This window comes from Cetorhinus maximus, chromosome 24 (assembly GCF_964194155.1).
Source record: "Cetorhinus maximus chromosome 24, sCetMax3.hap1.1, whole genome shotgun sequence".
Lineage (NCBI taxonomy): Eukaryota > Metazoa > Chordata > Chondrichthyes > Lamniformes > Cetorhinidae > Cetorhinus > Cetorhinus maximus.
The window spans coordinates 50,149,283-50,169,063 of record NC_135902.1 but is presented as its reverse complement, the minus strand read 5'-3'; the positions used below and the strand labels follow the sequence as shown (position 1 = coordinate 50,169,063).

The window sequence follows — 19,781 nt, the reverse complement described above, 5'->3', positions numbered from 1 at the left end:
GATCGCCACCGCGCAGGAGTGAGGAATGGGCCAGACCTGCACCACGCACAGCAACATCGAGAGTGCCTCACACCTGATGACCAGGTTCTTACCCACAATGGAGAGGGAGCGTCGCTCCCACATGCCCAGTTTTCTTTCCACCAAAGCCACTCGCTCCTTCCAGATTCCAACGCATGCCCTGGTCCCTCCGAACCATATCCACAACACCTTCAGGCCGTCTGACCTGACTGTGAAGGGAACAAAGGATCGGTCAGCCCAGTTCCCAAAGAACATGGTGTCGCCCTTGCCACGATTTACTTTGGCTCCCGAGGCCAGTTCGAACTGGCCACAGGCGTTTATCAGTCTGCGCACCGACAGCGGATCCGAGCAGAAGATGGCTACATCATCCACGTAAAGGGAGGCTTTAACCCGAGTGCCTCCACTGCCTGGGATCGTAACCCCTCTAATGCCCGGATCCTTCCTGACGGACTAAGCGAAGGGTTCTATGCAATACACAAACAAGACAGGGGAGGTAGGGCAGCCCTGCCTGACTCCGGATTTAATTGGAAAGCTTTCTGATTCCCACCCACTGATTGAAACTGCGCTACTGATGTTCGTGTGTAGCAGTTGGATCCAGTTGCAGATTCCCTCCCCAAACCCCATTCTGGAGAGCACATCCACCATGTAGGTGTGCAATATTCTGTCAAAGGCCTTCTCCTGGTCCAGATTGATGAGGCAGGTGTCCACACCCCTGTCCTGTACTTAGGCAGTCGTATCCCTGAATAACACAAGGCTGTCAGAGGTCTTCCTGCCTGGTACAGCGCAGGTCTGGTCAGGGTGGATCATCAACTCCAGAGCAGACCTGGCCCGATTGGCAATGACCTTGGACAGCATCTTATAGTCCATATTCAATAGTGAAATGGGTCGCCAATTTCTAATTTCCTCCCTTTCCCCCTTCCGTTTGTAGACGAGGGTAATGATGCCTTTCCTCAAGGATTCCGACATGCTACCAGCCAGGAGCACATTTCTTGTACACTTGTACGCTCTTGTACACTTCTAGCAGGACTGGGGCGATCCAGTCCCACAAAGCCAAATAAAACTCAGCCGGTAAGCCATCGCTTCCGGGAGTTTTACTCTTCTCGAAGGACTCAAGGGCCTTAGTCAGTTGAACCGTGTGCTATTGCCAACAATCTGATCCACACCAGCTATCCAAACAACTGAGCCAACTGGCCCCAAGGAGTCCGAGTTGCTGTGGCAACATACACTTTTACATGCATATTGTCGCCTGAAGGTAATGATGGTAGAGGCTTTCTTTGCATTTCATGGCTGACCAGGAATCGCTCCTGCTCTAAATGCCTGCCATTGCTGTATTTTGCAAGGATTTGCAAGTTGATACTCCAACCAAATGAAAAAATTGAGTATAAAAGTTATCTGTGAGGTACAGGGCAGTCTTTGGGGAATTAGAATAGCACTACTGTATCAATTCAACTGAGAGGCTCAGAAAAACATCACACAAGTAAATTTCATGCGTTCAGTTTGTCATTTGGACCCGAAATTAAATCTTGTGATTCACCAAGTATTAACCAGTGTATTATCCACTACATGTCCTTTGATTTTGTAAGGATTGTTGCCAATTCCTTGGAGATAGCAAGCTTTGACTTTACACAAAAAACCTTTTGTTTATATAGTGCCTTCCACAATCTCAGGGCATGGCAAAGTGTTTTACAGCCAATATAATATAAATGGATTGCCTCCACCTATCACTGGCCCTCTATCCAGCTCTACCTGTCCCACCCCCCTCAAACAGCTTATATTTCACCTCATTTGTATTTTTCTTTAGTTCTGATGAGTACATAGAACCATAGAAAAGTTACAGCACAGAATGAGGCCATTCAGCCTATCTTGTCCATGCCAGCCCGAGGACACCCAGGTACCCTTTCTAATCCCACCTTCCTGCACCCGGCCCATAGCCCTGCAGCTTACATCACTTTAGGTGCAGATCCAGGTACTTTTTAAAAGAGTTTAAAATTTCTGCCTCTACCACCAACTTGGGCAGTGAATTCCAGACCCCCACTACCCTCCGCGTAAAAAGGTTCTTCCTCATGTCCCCCCTACACCTTCTGCCACTTATCTTGAATCTATGTCCCCTGGTTCTAGAATTCTCCACCAAGGGAAACAATTTTATCCTGTCCACTCTACCTATTCCCCTCATAATTTTGTACACCTCAATCAAGTCACCTCTCAGCCTTCTTTGTTCTAAGGAAAATAACCCCAACCTATCCAATCTCTCCTCACTTTTCTAACTCTGGCAACATTCTTGTAAACCTCCTCTGCACTCTCTCCAGAACTATTACATCCTTCCTGTAACGTGGTGACCAGAACTGCACACAATACTCCAGTTGTGGCCTCACCAGTGTTTTATACAATTCCAACATTATATCCTTACTTTTATATTCTATACCTCTGCCAATGAAGGAGAGCATTCCATATGCCTTCTTTACAACCTTGCCTACTTGAACTGCTGCCTTCAGGGACCTGTGTACTTGTACACCAAGATCTCTCACTTCATCTACCCGTCTTAGTATATTCCCATTTATTGTGTAATCCCTATAACTGTTTGACCTCCCTAAATGTATGACCTCACACTTCTCTATGTTAAAATCCATCTGCCACTTTACCGCCCACTCCACCAACCCATCTATATCGTTTTGGAGATTATGGCTATCCTCTACACTATCCACTACTCGGCCAATCTTTGTGTCATCTGCAAATTTCCCAATCGTGCCCCTCACGTTCACGTCCAAATCGTTAATATATAACACAAACAGCAAGGGTCCCATCACCGAGCCCTGTGGAACACCACTTGAGACAACTTTCCATTCGCAAGGGCATCCTCGACCAATACCCTTTGTTTCCTGTTATAAACCCAACCTTTAATCCAGTTTGCCACATTACCCTGAATCCCATGGACTTTTACTTTCCTGACCAATCTGCCATGTGGGACCTTGTCATATGCCTTGCTAAAATCCATGTACACAACATCCACTGCACTACCTTCATCAACCCTTCTTGTCACTTACTCAAAGAATTCAATCAAATTTGTGATGCAAGACCTTCCTTTAACAAATCCATGCTGACCATCCCTGACTTGTCCATGCCTTTCCACATGACAGTTAATCCTATCTCTCAGGATTGATTCTACTAATTTGCTCACCACCAATGTAAGACTAATTGGCCTATAATTGTTTGGCATTTCCTTTGATCCCTTTTTAAACAATGGAACTATGTTTGCATTTCTCCAGTCCTCCGGTACCTCCCCTGTATCTAGTGAAGATTGGAAAATCATCCTCAGAGCATCTGCTATCTCCTCCCTGACTTCCTTCAGCAGCCTCAGAAACAATCCATCTGGCCCTGGTGACTTATCGACTTTCAAGGATTTCAACCCTTTCAGTAATTCCTCTCTCTTTATGACTATCCCATCCAATATTTCATAGTGTTCCTCCTGGACTACTATATCTGCATCCTCCCTTTCCTTTGTAAACACAAGAGACAAAATATTCATTCAAAACCCTTCCCACAGCCTCTGCATCTACACACAAGTTTCCATCTTCATCTCTGATAGGTCCCACCTTATCCTTAACTAACCTTTTAGCATTAATGTATTGGTCAAACATCTTTGGCTTATCTTTAACTTTACTTGCTAATCTTTTTTCATGCCCTCTCTTTGATTTCCTTATTTCCTTTTTTACTTCGTCCCTGCACTTCCTATATTCGTCTAGGCTATCTGCAGTGCTTAGTTCTTTGTGCCTATCGTACACTTTCTTTTTCTGTTTGATCTTCCCCTGTATTCCTCTAGACAACCAGGGGGGTCTAGATTTGGCAGTACCACTCTTATTTTTGTAGGGGACATGTCTACTTTGTACAATTAGGATCTCGCTTTTTAGTGCTTCCCACTGGTTTTCCACTGTTTTATCCTCCAGCAGTGCTGTCCAGTCCACCTCAGCCATGTCCATTCTCATTTCTGCAAAATTTGCCTTCCCCCAGTTCCTGCCTTATCTCTGTCCTTTTCCATGGTAATGTTAAATCTAACCGAATTGTGATCACTGTCCCAGACATGGTCGCTTCACCCACTTGCCCTTCTTCGTTCCCCAAGACTAGGTCTAGAATTGCATCTCCTCTCGTTGGGTTTGTCACCAATTGGTTGAAAACATTTTCTTGGACACACTGCATGAATTTTTCTCCCGCAGTGCCCCTTATATTGTTTGAATCCCAGTTGATATTAGGATAGTTGAAGTCTCCTACTATTATTGCCCTCTTGTTCTTACAAGCAAAAATTTGCCTACATTTGTTCTTCTATCTCCCTTTCACTATTTGGGGGTCTATAGTATACTCCCAGTAGTGTGACTGCCCTTTTTTTATTTCTAAATTCAATCCATAAAGCCTCGTTTGTTGACCCATTTAGTATATCATCCCTTCTCAGAACTGGAATTGATTCTTTAACCATTGGTGCTACCCCCCCTCCTTTTTTATCTCCTACACTATTGTGTCTGAAGACTCTATAACCAGGGATATTAAGCTGCCAGTTTTGTCTCTCCTTTAGCCAGGTCTCTGTTATAGCAATGACATCCTGCTGCCATGTGTCTACCTGTGCCCTTGACTCATCTACCTTGTTTGTAATACTCCTTGCACTGAAGTATAAACAGTCATACAGACTCGAAATGTTAACTGTCTTCCTCTCCGCAGATACTGTCAGACCTGCCAAGTTTGTCCAGCATTTTCTGTTTTTATTTCAGATTTCCAGCGTCCGCAATATTTTGCTTTTATCTTAGTGTTTTACAGCCAAAGTACTTTTGAAGCGTAGTCACTGTTGTAATGTAGGAAATAGGATAGCAAGCTCTCACAAACAGCAATGTGATAATGACCAAATAATCCATTTGATGTGATGTTGATTGAGGGGTAAATAAATCACGGGGATAACTGAAATAAAAACATAAAATGCTGAAAACACACCACTCTGGGAGCATCTGTGGGGAGAGAACCAGGGTTAATGTTTCAGGTCTGTGACCTTTCATCAAAACTCCCCTTCTCTTGTTCAGAATAGTGCCATGAGATCTTTTACGTCCACCTGAGGAGGCAAACGTGAGCTCCTCCAATGCATTGAGGTCTCTGCCTTAATTTCTGTGATCAAGTCGTGGAGTGTGACTTGAACCCACAACCTTCTAACTCAATGGTGAGTGCGCTGCCAACTGAGCCACGGCTGACACTGCTTGAGCAATGAAAATGGGAGAAATAGCCTTTCTTGATAAATGAAAACAACATCCTGTATTTATATAGCAGCTTTAATGTAGTAAACATCCTAAAAAAAATTCACAGTAGTGTTATCAAACAAAATTTGACAAGAGATATTAGGGCAGGTGACCAAAAGATTGGTCAAAAAGACCATAAGGTGTCGGAGCAGAAATCAGCCATTCGGCCCATCAAGTCTGCTCTGCCATTCAATGAGATCATGGCTGATCTGATAATCCTCAACTCCACTTTGCTGCCTTTTCCCCATAACCCTCGATTCTCTTACTGATTAAAAATCTGTCTATCTCAGCCTTGAATATACTTAACGACCCAGCCTCTACAGCCCTCTGTGGTAAAAAAAATTCCACAGGTTCACTACCCAGAGGAAATTCCTCCTCATTTGTCTTAAATGGGCAAACCCTTACTCTGAGATTATGCTGTCTGGTCCAAGGCTCTCCCAGAAGGGGAAACAGCCTCTCAGCACTTGCCCTGTCAAGCCCCTTAAAAATCTTATAGGTTTCAATAAATCACCTCTCATTCTTCTAAACTCTAACAAGTACAGGTCCAACCTACTGAACCATCTTCTCATGAGAAATTCCCTCCATACCCGGGATCAACCTAGTGAACCTTCTCTGGACTGGCTCCAATGTCAGTATATCTTTCCTTAGATAAGGGGACCAAAACTGTTCACAGTATTCTAGGTGTAGTTCAACTATTGCCTTGTATAATTTTAACAAGGCTTCCCTATTTTTATGCTCTATTCCCTTCGAAATGAAGGTCAACATTCCATTTGCCTTCCCTACTACCTGTTGAATTAGTATGTCAGCTTTTTGGGATTCATGCACAAGGACTTCCAAATCCCTCTGTGCTACAGCCTTCTGCAGTCTTTCTCCATTTTAATAATATTCAGCCCCTCTATACTTCCTGCCAAAATACATATCCTCACATTTTCCCCACATTATATTTCATCTACCAAGTTTTTGCCCACTCACTTAACCTATGTCCCTCTGTAGACTCTTTTTCATCCTCACCACTTGCCTTCCCACCTATTTTTGAGTCATCCGCAAGCTTGGCGATAGATGAGGGAAGTGAATGTACTAAAGTCATTAATATATATCGTAAATAATGGACGCCCCAGCACTGATCCTTGTGGCACTCCACTAGTTACAGGTTGCCATCCCAAAAGTGCCCCCTTTATCCCAACTCTGGCTTTGATTAGTTAGCCAATCCTCTATCCATGCTAATATACTGCCCCCAACACCTTGGGCTCTTATCTTATTAAGTAGTCTTATGTGCAGTACCTTATCGAACACATTTTGGAAATCCAAATAGATTACATCTACTGGTTCCCCTTTATTTATCCTGCTAGTTACCTCCTCAAAAGAATTCGAATCAATTTGTCAGGCATGATTTCCCCTTCATGAAGCCATGCTGACTCTGCTTGATCATGTTATGCATTTCTAAATGCTCTACTATTACATCCTTTATAATAGACTCCTACATTTTCCCAATGACAGATGTTAAGCTGACTGACCTACAGTTACCTGTTTTTTTGTCTCCCTCTCTTTTTGAATAAGGGTGTTACATTGGAGAACGGCCAATCCTCTGGGACTTTTCCAGAATCTAAGGATTCTTGAAAGATTACTACCAGTTCATCCACTATCTCTGCAGCTACTTCTTTAAATATCCTAGGATGCAACCCTTCAGGTCCAGGGGACTTATTGCCCTTTAGCTTCATTAGTTTCCCTACTACTTTTTCTCTAGTGATTGTTATTCTATTTATTTCCTCCCCCCTTTTGCCCCTTGATTATTTAGTATCTGTGGAATGCTATTAGTATCTTCTACCGTTAAGACTGATGCAAAGTAATTATTCAATTCCTCTGCCATTTCCTAGTTCCCCATTATTATTTCCCCAGCCTTATTCTCTAAGGGGCCTATGTTCACTTTGGCCTCGCTCTTCCTTTTTATATACTTAAAGAAGCTCTTACTGTCCGTTTTTATATTACTTGCTAGTTTAACCTCAAAGTTTATTTTCTCCCTCTTTATTTTTTTTTGGTTATCTTTTGTTGGTTTTTAAAACTTTTCCAATCATCTGGCTTACCACTAATCTTTGCCACATTATATGTCTTTTCTTTCAATTCGATACTGTCCTTAGCTTCCTTGGTTAACCATGGCTGGTTTATCCCCTTCCTTGAATCATTCTTCCTCACTGGGATATATCTTTGTTCAGAGTCATGAACTATTTTCTCAAACGAGATGGATTTTAAGGACAGAAAAGAAAAGCAGAGAAGTTTTAGGGAAGGAATTACAAAACTTAGAGCCTTGGCAACCGAAAGCACAGCCATCAATACTGGAGCAATTAAAATTCTGAATGCTTAAGAGGCCAAATTGGAAGAACCCCATTATCATGGGACACTGTAGGGCTGGAGGAAATTACAGAGATAGGGAGGACTAAGGCTGGAGGGATCTGAAAACAAGGCTGAGAATTTTAAAATCAAGGTTTTACTTAACTGGGAGTCAATGTAGGTCAGCGAGAATGGGTCTTGGTGCAAGTTAAGGCACGGGTAGCAGAATTTGGATGACCTCAAGCTTACAGAGGGTAGAATGTGGCAGGCCAGCCAGTGTCAAGATATTGAAGGGAAGACACCGGATTGCGTCTAGAAATATTAGACTTTAAAAAATAAGACCAGAGTTTTTAAAAATGCACACAAGCCACTGGCTGGAACGCTGCAGGGTGTCTCCCTAAGAGGTAATGGAACCCGACCCTGTCGCCAGACATTGTACTTCTGAAGACGTGCAGAAATTAATTGCTCTCTCCTGTCGAGACAATGGGACATAATGGGAGATGAGCATCATCTCGTCATAAATCCTGTGAGCAATGCCCAGACAGATTTGTGAATTTGCTTTCCACTTGGAATATACAAATCAGGGGTTAAAAGTGAGCTGAAAAGCTGCCCTGGTGTCAGTCTGTTGGTGGGTGTTGAGAGAGAGAGAGTGAGCAAGTGCTGGAACTTTGACTCAGAAGTAACAGCCACATACACTACCCCTACAAATCGCCATTTTGCAGGTATCCCGATCTCTCTCCCTCTCTACCCAATTCAATTCTACTGGAACCTCGAATCCAACTATTCGTCTACTGGAATCTCAAATTGCAACAGCCACAACACTCAATCACCAACTCCCCACAAGTCAAGGGTTATTCCATATACTCACTTACTTCAAGCTAAATTCTTACTTTTAACCTGTCTGACCATATATGCATGTGTTTTATCCTTTCTTGCCTTTCGTAGTTAATAAACTTACTGTTACCTTTAATTCAATAAAGTCTGATCAAATTGATTCCTTCCAAACCAGAATGATTGGGTCTGGAAAAAAGGTATCTGCAAAAGGGATCCATTTTAGATTAAGTCTTGTTGTGGCCAAGAGGGGGTGCGGGGGGTGCTGAATAAAGACAGGGAGCCAGTTCATCCCTCACCTGGGGTATAATAATTTGGGGGTGTCCCAGCCAGACGGTAACAAATTGAGGGGTCTTGCCTGGATCAACAACTTTGGGGAATCTCACCTGAGGGTGGGTCATATCACCAGATATATGTGTTGGAATACTCCTGTCCAGAGGTAACAAAGACATGGATGAGGGTTTCAGCAGGTGAGCGGAGGCAGGGGCAGAGTCAGACAACATTATGGAGGTACAAATAGGCTGTCTTAGTGATGAAGCAGATTTGCAGCTGGAAGCTCATTTTGGAGCTAAACATGACACCAAGGTTGTAAACAGTCCGGTCCAAGCTCAGACAGTTGCCATGGAAAGGGACGGAGCAGGTGACGAGGGAATCGAATGGGTGGTGGGGGCCAAAGACAATGGCTTTGACCTTCCCGATATCTATCGAAAAGAAATTTTTGCTCACCCTGTAGTGGACTTCTGACAATTTATAAAACAGTGGAAGGTTCAAGGGAGATGGCGGAGAGATGGAGCCAAGCATTGTCATCAAAGCTTTTGATGTGTTTTTGGATTATGGCACTGAGGAGGCAGGATATGGATGAGAAATAGAAGGGAATCATGGATAGATTCATGGGGCAACACAAGATAACACACAAGATTCTTTATCCACTGCATAACCCAAGAATCATAACTGCATTAATTCATGCCAGAATGGCAATATATTAGAGAATGAATTCTTTATTAACAATGAGCTGTGATGCACCTTCTGGATCTACCATTAATTTCAATTACTAAGATATACAGAACAAAATCTGAATTCCAGAGATTAAAGCAGCTTTATTCATTGAAAAATACTATGCTCAGGTAAAGAACATGACAGAGGTAGACAAATTTACCATCTCATATTTCAATCTTGAATCTATTTTTAACAAAAGTCCCAGAGCCGATAAATAAAGCCAGAAATTGAACTGGACCAGCCATATGAATACTGTGGCTACAAGAGCAGGTCAGAGGCTAGAAATCCTGCGGTAATTAACTCACCTCCTGACTCCCCAAAGCCTGTCCACCATCTACAAGGCACAAGTCAGGTGTGTGACAGAATGCTCTCCACCTGCCTGGATGAGTGCAACTCCAACAACATTCAAGAAGCTCAACCCCATCCAGGACAAAGCCTGCTTGATTGGCACCCCTTCCAGCGACACTTACTCCCTCCACCACCGACGCACAGTAGCAGCAGTGTGTACCATCTACAAGGTGCACTGCAGAAACTCACCAAGACTCCTTCGGCAACACCTTTCAAACCCACGACCACCTAGGAGGAGCGCAGCACATATATGCAAGCACCACCACCTGGAGGTTCCACTCCAAGCCACTCACCATTGTGACATGGAATTAAATTGCCATTCCTTCATTGTCGCCGGATCAAAATCCTGAAAATCCATCACAAACAGCACTGTGGGTGCACTTACACCACATGGGCTGCAGAGGTTAAGAAGGCAGCTCACCACTGCCTTGTCAAGGGCAATTAGGGATGGGCAATAAATGCTGGCCTAGCCGGCGATGCCCACATCACGTAAATGAATTTAAAAAACTAGATACACAGAGGTGATCATGCTCCTGTAATTTAGTGGATAAATGCACTACACAATGTAGTATTGAAACATACAGAAACAGCTTCAATTTCTGGTCTCTGCATGCATTCTAACTGTACATGCGGCCAGCGGACACGCACACCAGGTGTTCACACACGTAAGCTGTATACACTAGGTGAACATGTACACAGAGGAAGAGACATGAGAACGGGTTGGGCTAGGGTTGCCTGAGAAGACAATTAACCCACTAACACGGTGTAGGTTCACATACAAAATTGCCAATAGCATTTGCCATCAGGTGGCTTCTATGCATAAAATTGTACCCAAACATGGAGTTAGCACCTTTTGGAAAGGGGGGAAAAAAAGGAAAACAGAGTGGCAGAAAGGACTGAAATTTTCCATATTTGCAAAATAGTTCAACTTAGAACTAACAAGATTTGAAAATATCAAATAAATTCCTGTAATGTTTACTAGCTTACTTTACCAGTTTGCACAGAGTACCCAATGAAAAAGTCATTTCAATGCTCAAACTTATTGAACATTTTGCTTCCTTCCCATTTTTGACAACCTAGTTAGGTGGCTTTTTTGCATCCACCGTGATACAGGTGGAAAATTGCTACACTGTACATACAAATAACTTGGTTTAGCGATTTTTTTTAAAAATTCATTCATTCACAGGGTGTGGGCATCACTGGTAGGGCCTGTATTTGCTGCCCATCCCTAATTGCCCCCAAGAACACAGTCACTACATTGCTGCGGGTCTGAGGTCACATGTAGGCCAGACTGGGTAAGGATGACAAATTTCCTTCCTAAAAAAGGACATTCGTGAACCAAAGATAAAAGCAAAAAACTGCGAATGCTAGAAATCCAAAACAAAAATTAAAATAAAAATACCCGGAAATACTCAGCTGGTCTGACAGCATCTGCGGAGAGGAATACAGTTAACGTTTCGAGTCTGTATGACTCTTCAACAGAACTAAGGAAAAATAGAAAAGAGGTGAAATATAAGCTGGTTCAAGGGGGGGAGGAGGGACAGGTAGAGCTGGATAGAGGGCCAGTGATAGGTGGAGATTGCCAAAAGATGTCATAGACAAAAGGACAAAGGGGTGTTGAAGGTGGTGATAGTATCTAAGGAATGTGCTAATTGGTGACATTAAGGGTAGAAAGCAGGACGAGCAAGGTACAGATAGCCCTAGTGGGGGTGTGGTGGGGGGAAGGGATCGAAATAGGCTAAAAGGTAGAGATAAAACAATGGATGGAAATACATTTAAAAATAATGGAAATAGGTGGGAAAAGAAAAATCTATATAAATTATTGGAAAAAAAAGGGGGGGGGCGTCGGAAAGGGGGTGGGGATGGAGGAGAGAGTTCATGATCTAAAATTGTTGAACTCAATATTCAGTCCGGAAGGCTGTAAAGTGCCTAGTCGGAAGATGAGGTGCTGTTCCTCCAGTTTGAGTTGAGCTTCACTGGAACAATGCAGCAGGCCAAGGACGGACATGTGGGCATGAGAGCATGGTGAAGTGTTGAAATGGCAAGCGACAGGGAGGTCTGGGTCATGCTTGCAGACATTCGTGAACCTGATGGGTTTTTACAGCAATTAGTGATAGTTTCACGGTCTCCATTATTGAGACTAGCTTTCCATTCCACAATTCGTAATCAATTGAATTTAAAATCCACCTGCAGCCATGGTGGGATTTAAATTGTCCCCTGAGCATTAACCTGAGCTTCTGTTTTACTAGTCCAGTGACATTACCATCACGTCACAGCCTCCCCCAGCTCAATCATCACCTTAACATTGGAAGCATCTATATATTGGTAAAAGTATACTCAGCATATATTTTAGAATATTGTAATATTCTAATGCATGCTCTTCTCTCACACACACAGCGCTCTCACCTTTGTCAGATTTTTGTTGATTTAGGTTCCATGACTTAAGTACGTTGACACTCCAATGCACTGTTGAAGGAAAGCTACATTTTCGGAGGTATCGTCCTTTAAATGAGACATTAAACAGGGGCTTGATTACCTATTCCAGTTGTTCAGTTAGACATTGAAAATTCCTTTGAATAATGCTAAGAGGAGATTGGAAAAGCTCCAACATCTGGGCTAACATTCAGCCCTCAAATCAATACCACCAAAAACAGATTTCATGATTACTCATCTCATTGATGTTCGTGTGATTCTGCTGCATACAAAACAACTGCCACATTTGCACGCAGAAACACTGATCATGTGTGACACATGATAAGGTGCTACCTGAATTTAGGGCTTTCAAGTTTTTTAGTGCATCTCTCAATAAGTATTATTTTCCTCAAGCGTTTAAAATAATTACAAGACAAAAAATTAATATGGCTGTACAGGCTGTAAACAAGCAGAAACATGCATTAACAACTCTGATGAAAAATTAAGGCAAAAATATTTCATAAATTTTACAGAAAACCATTGAATCTGACAAGACATCTGAAATTCCTATTTTTGAGCAGAATTATCAATGTTTCACAGAGCCAAGTCTCAGATTTCAAAGCTTTGAACACACAATTAAAGATCGAAACGTAAAGTTTCAGAAGCCATCACTACCACAAACTACATTGTGCAGCTACATCAAGAACTCAGCCACAGATGCACTAAGGTTTTCAAAGTAGTGTTCTAACTTTGAATCCAAACATTGAAAGCTTTTTGACAGCTCCAAGTTATCATCTGCGAGGATTCCACAGAACACCCAGATTTCTTTAAAAAACACAAAAACAAAACACTAAATTCCAGACACCTGCTCCTATTGTTAATAGAAAAAGCTACATTCAAAGTTCAAAATCATAGCAATATACAAAAAAGGGATCTCTAGGACTGAGGTTTAAAACAGCTCCAACTGAAACTCTGCTGCATGCAAGGGCTCACTATAGCATGGGTTTGGAACACAGGAACATCGGAGTGGGAGTTGGCCATTCACCCCCTCGAGCCTGCTCCACCATTCAACTAGATAATAGCTGATCACCTACCTCAGTGCCATTTTCCCAGTCTCATTCAGTAGCCATGGGCACACAGTAGTAAACTAACCCCAATTTGGCACTCAACTGGCAAAGCCACAAATGGGAGAATAAGTGTATGTGACACCAATGCAGTATGGATGCTCTTGTGAGGCTGCAGCAGAGGCACATTCTTGGAGAGAGGGAGATGGAGCTTTTCTCTGCATCTAACCACACTATCTCTGACCTGGGGTTGATGATGCTGATGAGAAATGCCCGATTCCCAAAACATCAACACCCTCCCCTTAATAAGCCTAAATTCACAAATAAAATTTGAATACTGCTAAACTAGAGCAGAGTAATCTCATATGCTTTCAAAGAAGTTAGCATTCTAATCTCCCTTGGTTTCTCCCCCATCATAAACAAACAAAATCTCCATTATGACCAGTACTTCCCAACACAAAAAAAAGACATCAATGGCACCCATCTGCCTCTTGGCTTACAACAGTCAATTGAGCACAAACTATAGACCAATCCTCATGACTTGTGCAAGTAGTTAAATGTGCCATCAGGCAAGCTCCTTAAATATATGTCTTATGGATTGAAAATAGCTTAAATCACAGCAAGTTTACCTTGTTAGTCGAGGGTTCTCGGTGAGGGGGGTGAGGGCAACTTCAGGAGGCCGGGGGAAAAGGATAATAAAATGTAGCTTGCTGCAAGCGGAATATATTCGTAGTCAGACCTACTGGAAAACATATGGAAGTCCCCAGGGAAGCCACTTCAGGTGATCTTGATTACCCAGATTTCCTGGTCTAAAATTTAGGAGGGAAACTTCCAGGTGGTGATGTTCCCATGTATCTGCTGCCCTTATCCTTCTGGATGGTGGTAGTCGTGGGTTTGGAAAGTGCTGTCGAAGAGGCCTTGATGAGTTCCTGTCATGCATCTTGTAGATGGTACACACTGCTGCCACTGTGCGTCGGTGGCAGAGGGAGTGAATGTTTGTGGATGGGGTGCCAATCAAGCGGGGCTGCTTTGTCCTGGATGGTGTTGAGCTTCATGAGTGTTGTGGGAGCTGCACTCATCCAGGCAAGTGAGGAGTTTTCATCACACTCCTGACTTGTGCCATGTAGGTGGTGGACAGGCTTTGGGGAGTCAGGAGCTGAGTCACTCGTTGCACCATTCCTAGTCTCTGACCTGCTCTTGTAGCCACAGTATTTGTATGTGGAGCCCAGCTCAGTATCTGTCAATGGCTGCAACAGAGGATGCTGACAGTGGGGGATTTAGTGATGGTAATGCCATTGAACATCAAGGAGCGATGGTTAGATTCTCTCTTGTTGGAGATAGTCATTGCCTGGCACTTGCGTGGCGCGAATGTTACTTGCCGCTTGTCAGCCCAAGCCTGGATATTGTCCAGGTCTTGCTGCATTTGGACATGGACTACTTCAGTATCTGAGGAATCGCGAATAATCACCAATGGTGCTGAACATCGTGCAATCAGCGAACATCCCACTTCTGACTTTATGATGGAAAGTAGGTCATTGTTGAAGCAGCTGGAGATGGTTGGGCCGAGGACACGACCCTGAGGAACTCCTGCAGTGACATCCTGGGGCTGAGATGACTGACCTCCAACAACTATAACCATCTTCCTTTGTACTAGGTATGACTCCAACCAGCGGAGAGCTTTTCTCCCTATTCCCATTGACTAGAGTTTTGCTAGGGCTCCTTGATTCCACACTCGGTCAAACGCAGCCTTAATATCAAGGGCAGTCATTCTCACCTCACCTCGGGGGTTTAGCTCTTTTACCCATGTTTGAACCAAGGCTGTAATGAGGTCAGCAGCTAAGCCGGGTAGGATTTTGTCCTGCTTTTTGTGTACAAGACATACCTGGGCAATTTTCCACATAGCCGGGTAGATGCCAGTGTTGTAGCTGTACTGGAACAGCTTGGCTAGGGGTTCTGGAGTCAAGTCTTCAGTATTATTACCAGAATATTGTCAGGGCCTATAAGCCTTGGCACCATCCAATGTCTTCAGCCATTTCCTGATATCACGTGGAGTGAATCAAATTGGCTGAAGACCGACATATGTGATGCTGGGGACCTCCGGAGGAGGCCAAGATGGGATCACTTCTGACTGAAGACTGAAGCAAATGTTTCAGCCTTACCTTTTGCACAGATGTGCTAAGCTCCCCCATCATTGAGGATGGGGATATTTGTGGAGCCTCCTGCTCCTCCAGCGAGTTGTCCAGTTGTCCACCACCATTCACGACTGAATGTGGGAGGACTGCAGAGCTTAGATCCTATCCATTTGTTGTGGGATCGCTTAGCTCTGTTTAACACTTACTGCTTATGATGTTTGGCACAAAGTAGTCCTGTGTTATAGCTTCACCAGGTTGATGCTGCTCCTAGCATGCCCCCCTGCACTCTTCATTGAACCAGGGTTGATCCTCTGGGTTGATAGTAATGGTAGAATGGGGGATATGCCATGGGCCATGAGGTTACAGATGGTGTTCAAGTACAATTCTGCTGTTGCTGATGGCCCATAGCGCCTCATGGATGCCCAGTCTCGAGCTGCTAAATCTGTTCAAAATCTATCCCATTTAGCATGGTGGTAGTTCCACACAACATGGAGGGTATCCTCAATGTGAAGGCAAGACTTTGTCTCCACGACGATTATGCGGTGGTCACTCCTACCAATACTGTCGTGGACAGATGCATCTGCGGCAGGCAGGTTGGTGAGGATGAGGTCAAGAATGTTTTTCCCTCGTTGGTTCCCTCACAACCTGTCACAGGCCCAGTCTAGCAGCTATGTCATTTAGGACTCGGCCAGCTCGGTCAGTAGCAGTGCTACTGAGCCACTCTTGGTGATGGACATTGAAGTCCCCCATCCAGAATACATTCTGCACCCTTGCACCCTCCAAGCGGTGTTCAACATGATTAAGAAGTAACTATTACTTCAGGCTATCTGCAGAAGACCCTAGCCCAAAAATCTTATCATAGAACTACTATTTTCAGACTTGAGGGGCTGGATGGCAGAGCAGGCTCGAGGGGCTGGATGGTCTGCTCCTGGTCCTATGTTCCTAAATTATGTCTGAAATTGCATTGGTTATGTTACAGGTCAAGTTTCATTAAAACGTATTTGCATAGTTGTAAGTCACACTCTTTAATTGGTCAATAAATTCTCAATGCATAATTCAAGTCGAAAGATTGACTGATGTGAGATAATGTTACTGGTGGAGGCTGTTTTTATGAGGCATGCTGAGGGAGGTGGGGGGTTTTGAAAGAGTCACTTCACCCTTCACTTCGCTGTGTTGGACCTGATCTGAGGTGTACTTAGTATCGATAGAGTGCTTGCATTCAATTTGTATTTCCTCAATACTGGCACCATTCAGTTTTTAATCCCTCAACACACCATTTTGAAAACACCTTAGCAATTCAAAAAAAATCATACCAAGCTCTAAGCCCCAGCCTCTGTGAACATATCTGCTAATGGATATGTATTGGATCTTGAAGTTGTCTAAATTTTACTTCAACAGTTTGGTTTAAAACAAATGACATTAACAACATACAAACAGTGCTCCAGATGTAGCAGCATTTTCCTCATTGATGAAATATGGGAAAAGGGAAGAGGTAGAGGAAAACACACACAACTATAAGTGGTAGCCTTTCCAAATTATAGTTGTTATATGCAGACTTAACTGTAGATCTAAATACCGTGTCACAAGGACACAAGATAGAAAATTGCAACTGTGTCCTAAAGGGCAATCTGTATCAGCTTCAAGGCCCAATGATGATGCCACAATATGCTCAACCAAGGACTCGGCAGAAGATCAACAAGGCTCTGTAGTGTTGCATTGGTGAGTCAACAACCTGAGTAGTTCTGACCTTGCCATTGATAACAGAATACCTGTTGATCCAACTAGTCTTACTAAGTTATAAAGAGATGGTTTATTTCAACTAATATTAATCTATTGTCTATTGTGCAATAAAACCAAACTAGGCTGAAAGCCAGTAGCAGATCCTTTTTTCAAAAAAATGAAGAAACACTCTAAAATGATTGAAGAGCCAGACAGAGTTAACAAAGGTTAGTATACTGGTCATCAGTATGCCTTTGCACAATGCATTTTAATATGGCCACATGACATATTTAGCCCGGTTTGACAGAAACAACCACAGGGTATTTGGTCTAGTCATCTATGATAGGCCATAGCTTTCCAAAGTGTCACAAACCATAAAATTCAAGATAATTACAAACCAAATTCTCTTCTCCAAAGTCAAAACCAATGAATTATGATTCCTTTTCCTTTCAGCCTTATTCCACCCTCTCTTTTCAATCTGTAGAACATGCACTACTGGATAAATGGACAAGCACCTGTTGGGTCTTGATGCGTTGGAAGTCACTATCAATAAAAACAGCAAGCCATTTTAATAATTTGAATGGCTGCTTGGAATGCTTCAGTTTAGTCTGCACTGATCGGACCAGTGCTGCAACAGAAAATTACTCTTTCCTTATTTGTTATATATTACAATTAGAAACAAGTTGGTTTGAATCAATCAACGCTGTGGATTCCTTGGTCTACCGGTTTCAAAAGAAACATAATCTACTCCAGTTGAACATCAAGTTATTTGAAATAGACTAGTTAGCACCAATAAAACCACTTATCTCACTAAAATTAGGGGTCACTGTTTAAAAATAAAAAAAGTTGCTCATTTAAGACACAGATGAGGAGGAACATATCCATATCAGACATATCCAAATAAAACATTATACAAAAATCCTGTGGATACAACATGAATAAAATACCAGATGTCTAATTTTGGGTTCTCATATCAAACCTATGTATAGCATTTATTCATTAGATTCAATATCAGGCAAGCCATGATGGATTTCATCAACTCAACAACTTTACTATAATATGGAACAGATTTATATCACCTGAATTCTAGCAAGATGAAAGATTCATGCTACCACAAACATTCTTTAAGACAGTTTATCATAAAGTAGTACTGAATGCAATGGCACAAATGATTGACACTTGATTCTCCAGCCTCATCACATAATCTCATTGTTTCAAATGCAAGGGTGATGTAAAAGATCACATTTGTATAGCACCTAATCACATTTCAAAACCTCCATTTTTTTTTATTCATTCATGGGATTGCTGGCTAAACCAGCATTTATTGCCCATCCCTAAATGCCCTTGAGAAAGTGGTGGTGAGCTGCCTTCTTTTACCACTGCAGTCCATCTGACGTAGGTACACCCACAGTGCTGTTAGGGGTGGAGTTCCAGGATCTTGACTCAGCAACAGTGAAGGAATAGCGATATATTTCCAAGTCAGGATGGTGAGTGGTTTGGAGGTGGTGATGTTCCCACGTATCTACTGCCCTTGTCCTTCTAGATGGTGGTGGTCACGGGTTTGGAAGGTGCTGCCTACGAAGCCTTGGTGAGTTTCTGCAGTGCATCTTGTAAATGGTACACACTGCTGCCACTGTTCGTCAGTGGTGGAGGGAGTGAATGTTTGTGGAAGGGGTGCCAATCAAGCGGACTGTTTTGTCCTGGAATGGTGTCAAGCTTCTTCAGTGTTATTGGAGCTGCATCCATCCAGGCAAGTGGAGAGCATTCCATCACACTCCTGACTTGGGCCTTGTAGATGGTGGACAGGCTTTGGGGGAGTCAGGAGGCAAGTTACTCACTGCAGGATTCCTAACCTCTGACCTGCTCTTGTAGCCACAGTATTTATATGGCTAGTCCAGTTCAGCTTCTGGTCAATGGTAACCCACAGGATGTTGATAGTGGGGGATTCAGCGAAGGGAATTCCATTGAATTTCAAGGGGCGATGGTTAGATTCTCTCTTGTTGGAGATGGTCATTGCCTGGCATTTGTGCTTCATATTCACCTTGTCATTGCGTGGTCATTATGCACTCAAGAATAGCAGCCATTTTCTACATAGCAAGATCCCACAATCAGATGGTGGGCAGTTAAATAAGTTTATTTTGATGGAATTAGTTGAGGGAAGATTGTTAGCCTGGATACAGAGAACTTCCACCTCAAGATCTCCAATGTCCACCTGAATTACTGGACCAGGTATACAGGTATGGATTTACTGTTCCAAAGTAAAATAGCCCCAGTGAAGTACAGCAATGGAGTGACAACCAAGATTATGAACAATAAAATCAACACTATGGGTGGGGGGGCATTCAACCCATCATGTATGCTTGCTTTTTGCTACAGCATTCAAACTGAATGCACCATTTTGCTCTCTCCTCATACCCCATATCTTCCTCTGCTTCGAATATTTAGTTACGTTTTCCTTAAAAGTGCAATCATCTCGGCTTCAACCACTCTTGCGACATTTCATGTTCCAATAACAAAATACGTTCTAACATTTCTCATTAATAATTTTAAATTTATGACCCCATGTCACCAAACCCCCAACCATAGGAATCAATTTTTCACTATTCAATTTCAAAAATCATAACTTTTTTAACTCCCGATAGATTACCTCGTAAGCCTTTCCTTTCAGG

At 42.9% G+C, this 19,781-nt stretch overlaps 1 protein-coding gene across 5 annotated transcripts in view; it reads right to left on the bottom strand.

The window, feature by feature from the left end:
- helz (helicase with zinc finger) overlaps positions 1 to 19,781 on the bottom strand; it is a 256,788-nt gene that overhangs the window by 216,881 nt on the left and 20,126 nt on the right. Inside the window, exon 1 of one of the 5 annotated variants that reach the window (XM_078529017.1) lies at positions 17,511 to 17,531. The exons of the other annotated variants lie outside the window; for them this stretch is intronic. The gene's annotated coding sequence lies outside the window, so the exon portion shown is untranslated. Of the gene's footprint in view, positions 1 to 17,510; positions 17,532 to 19,781 lie in introns of those variants that run through there. 5 annotated transcript variants of the gene reach the window in all.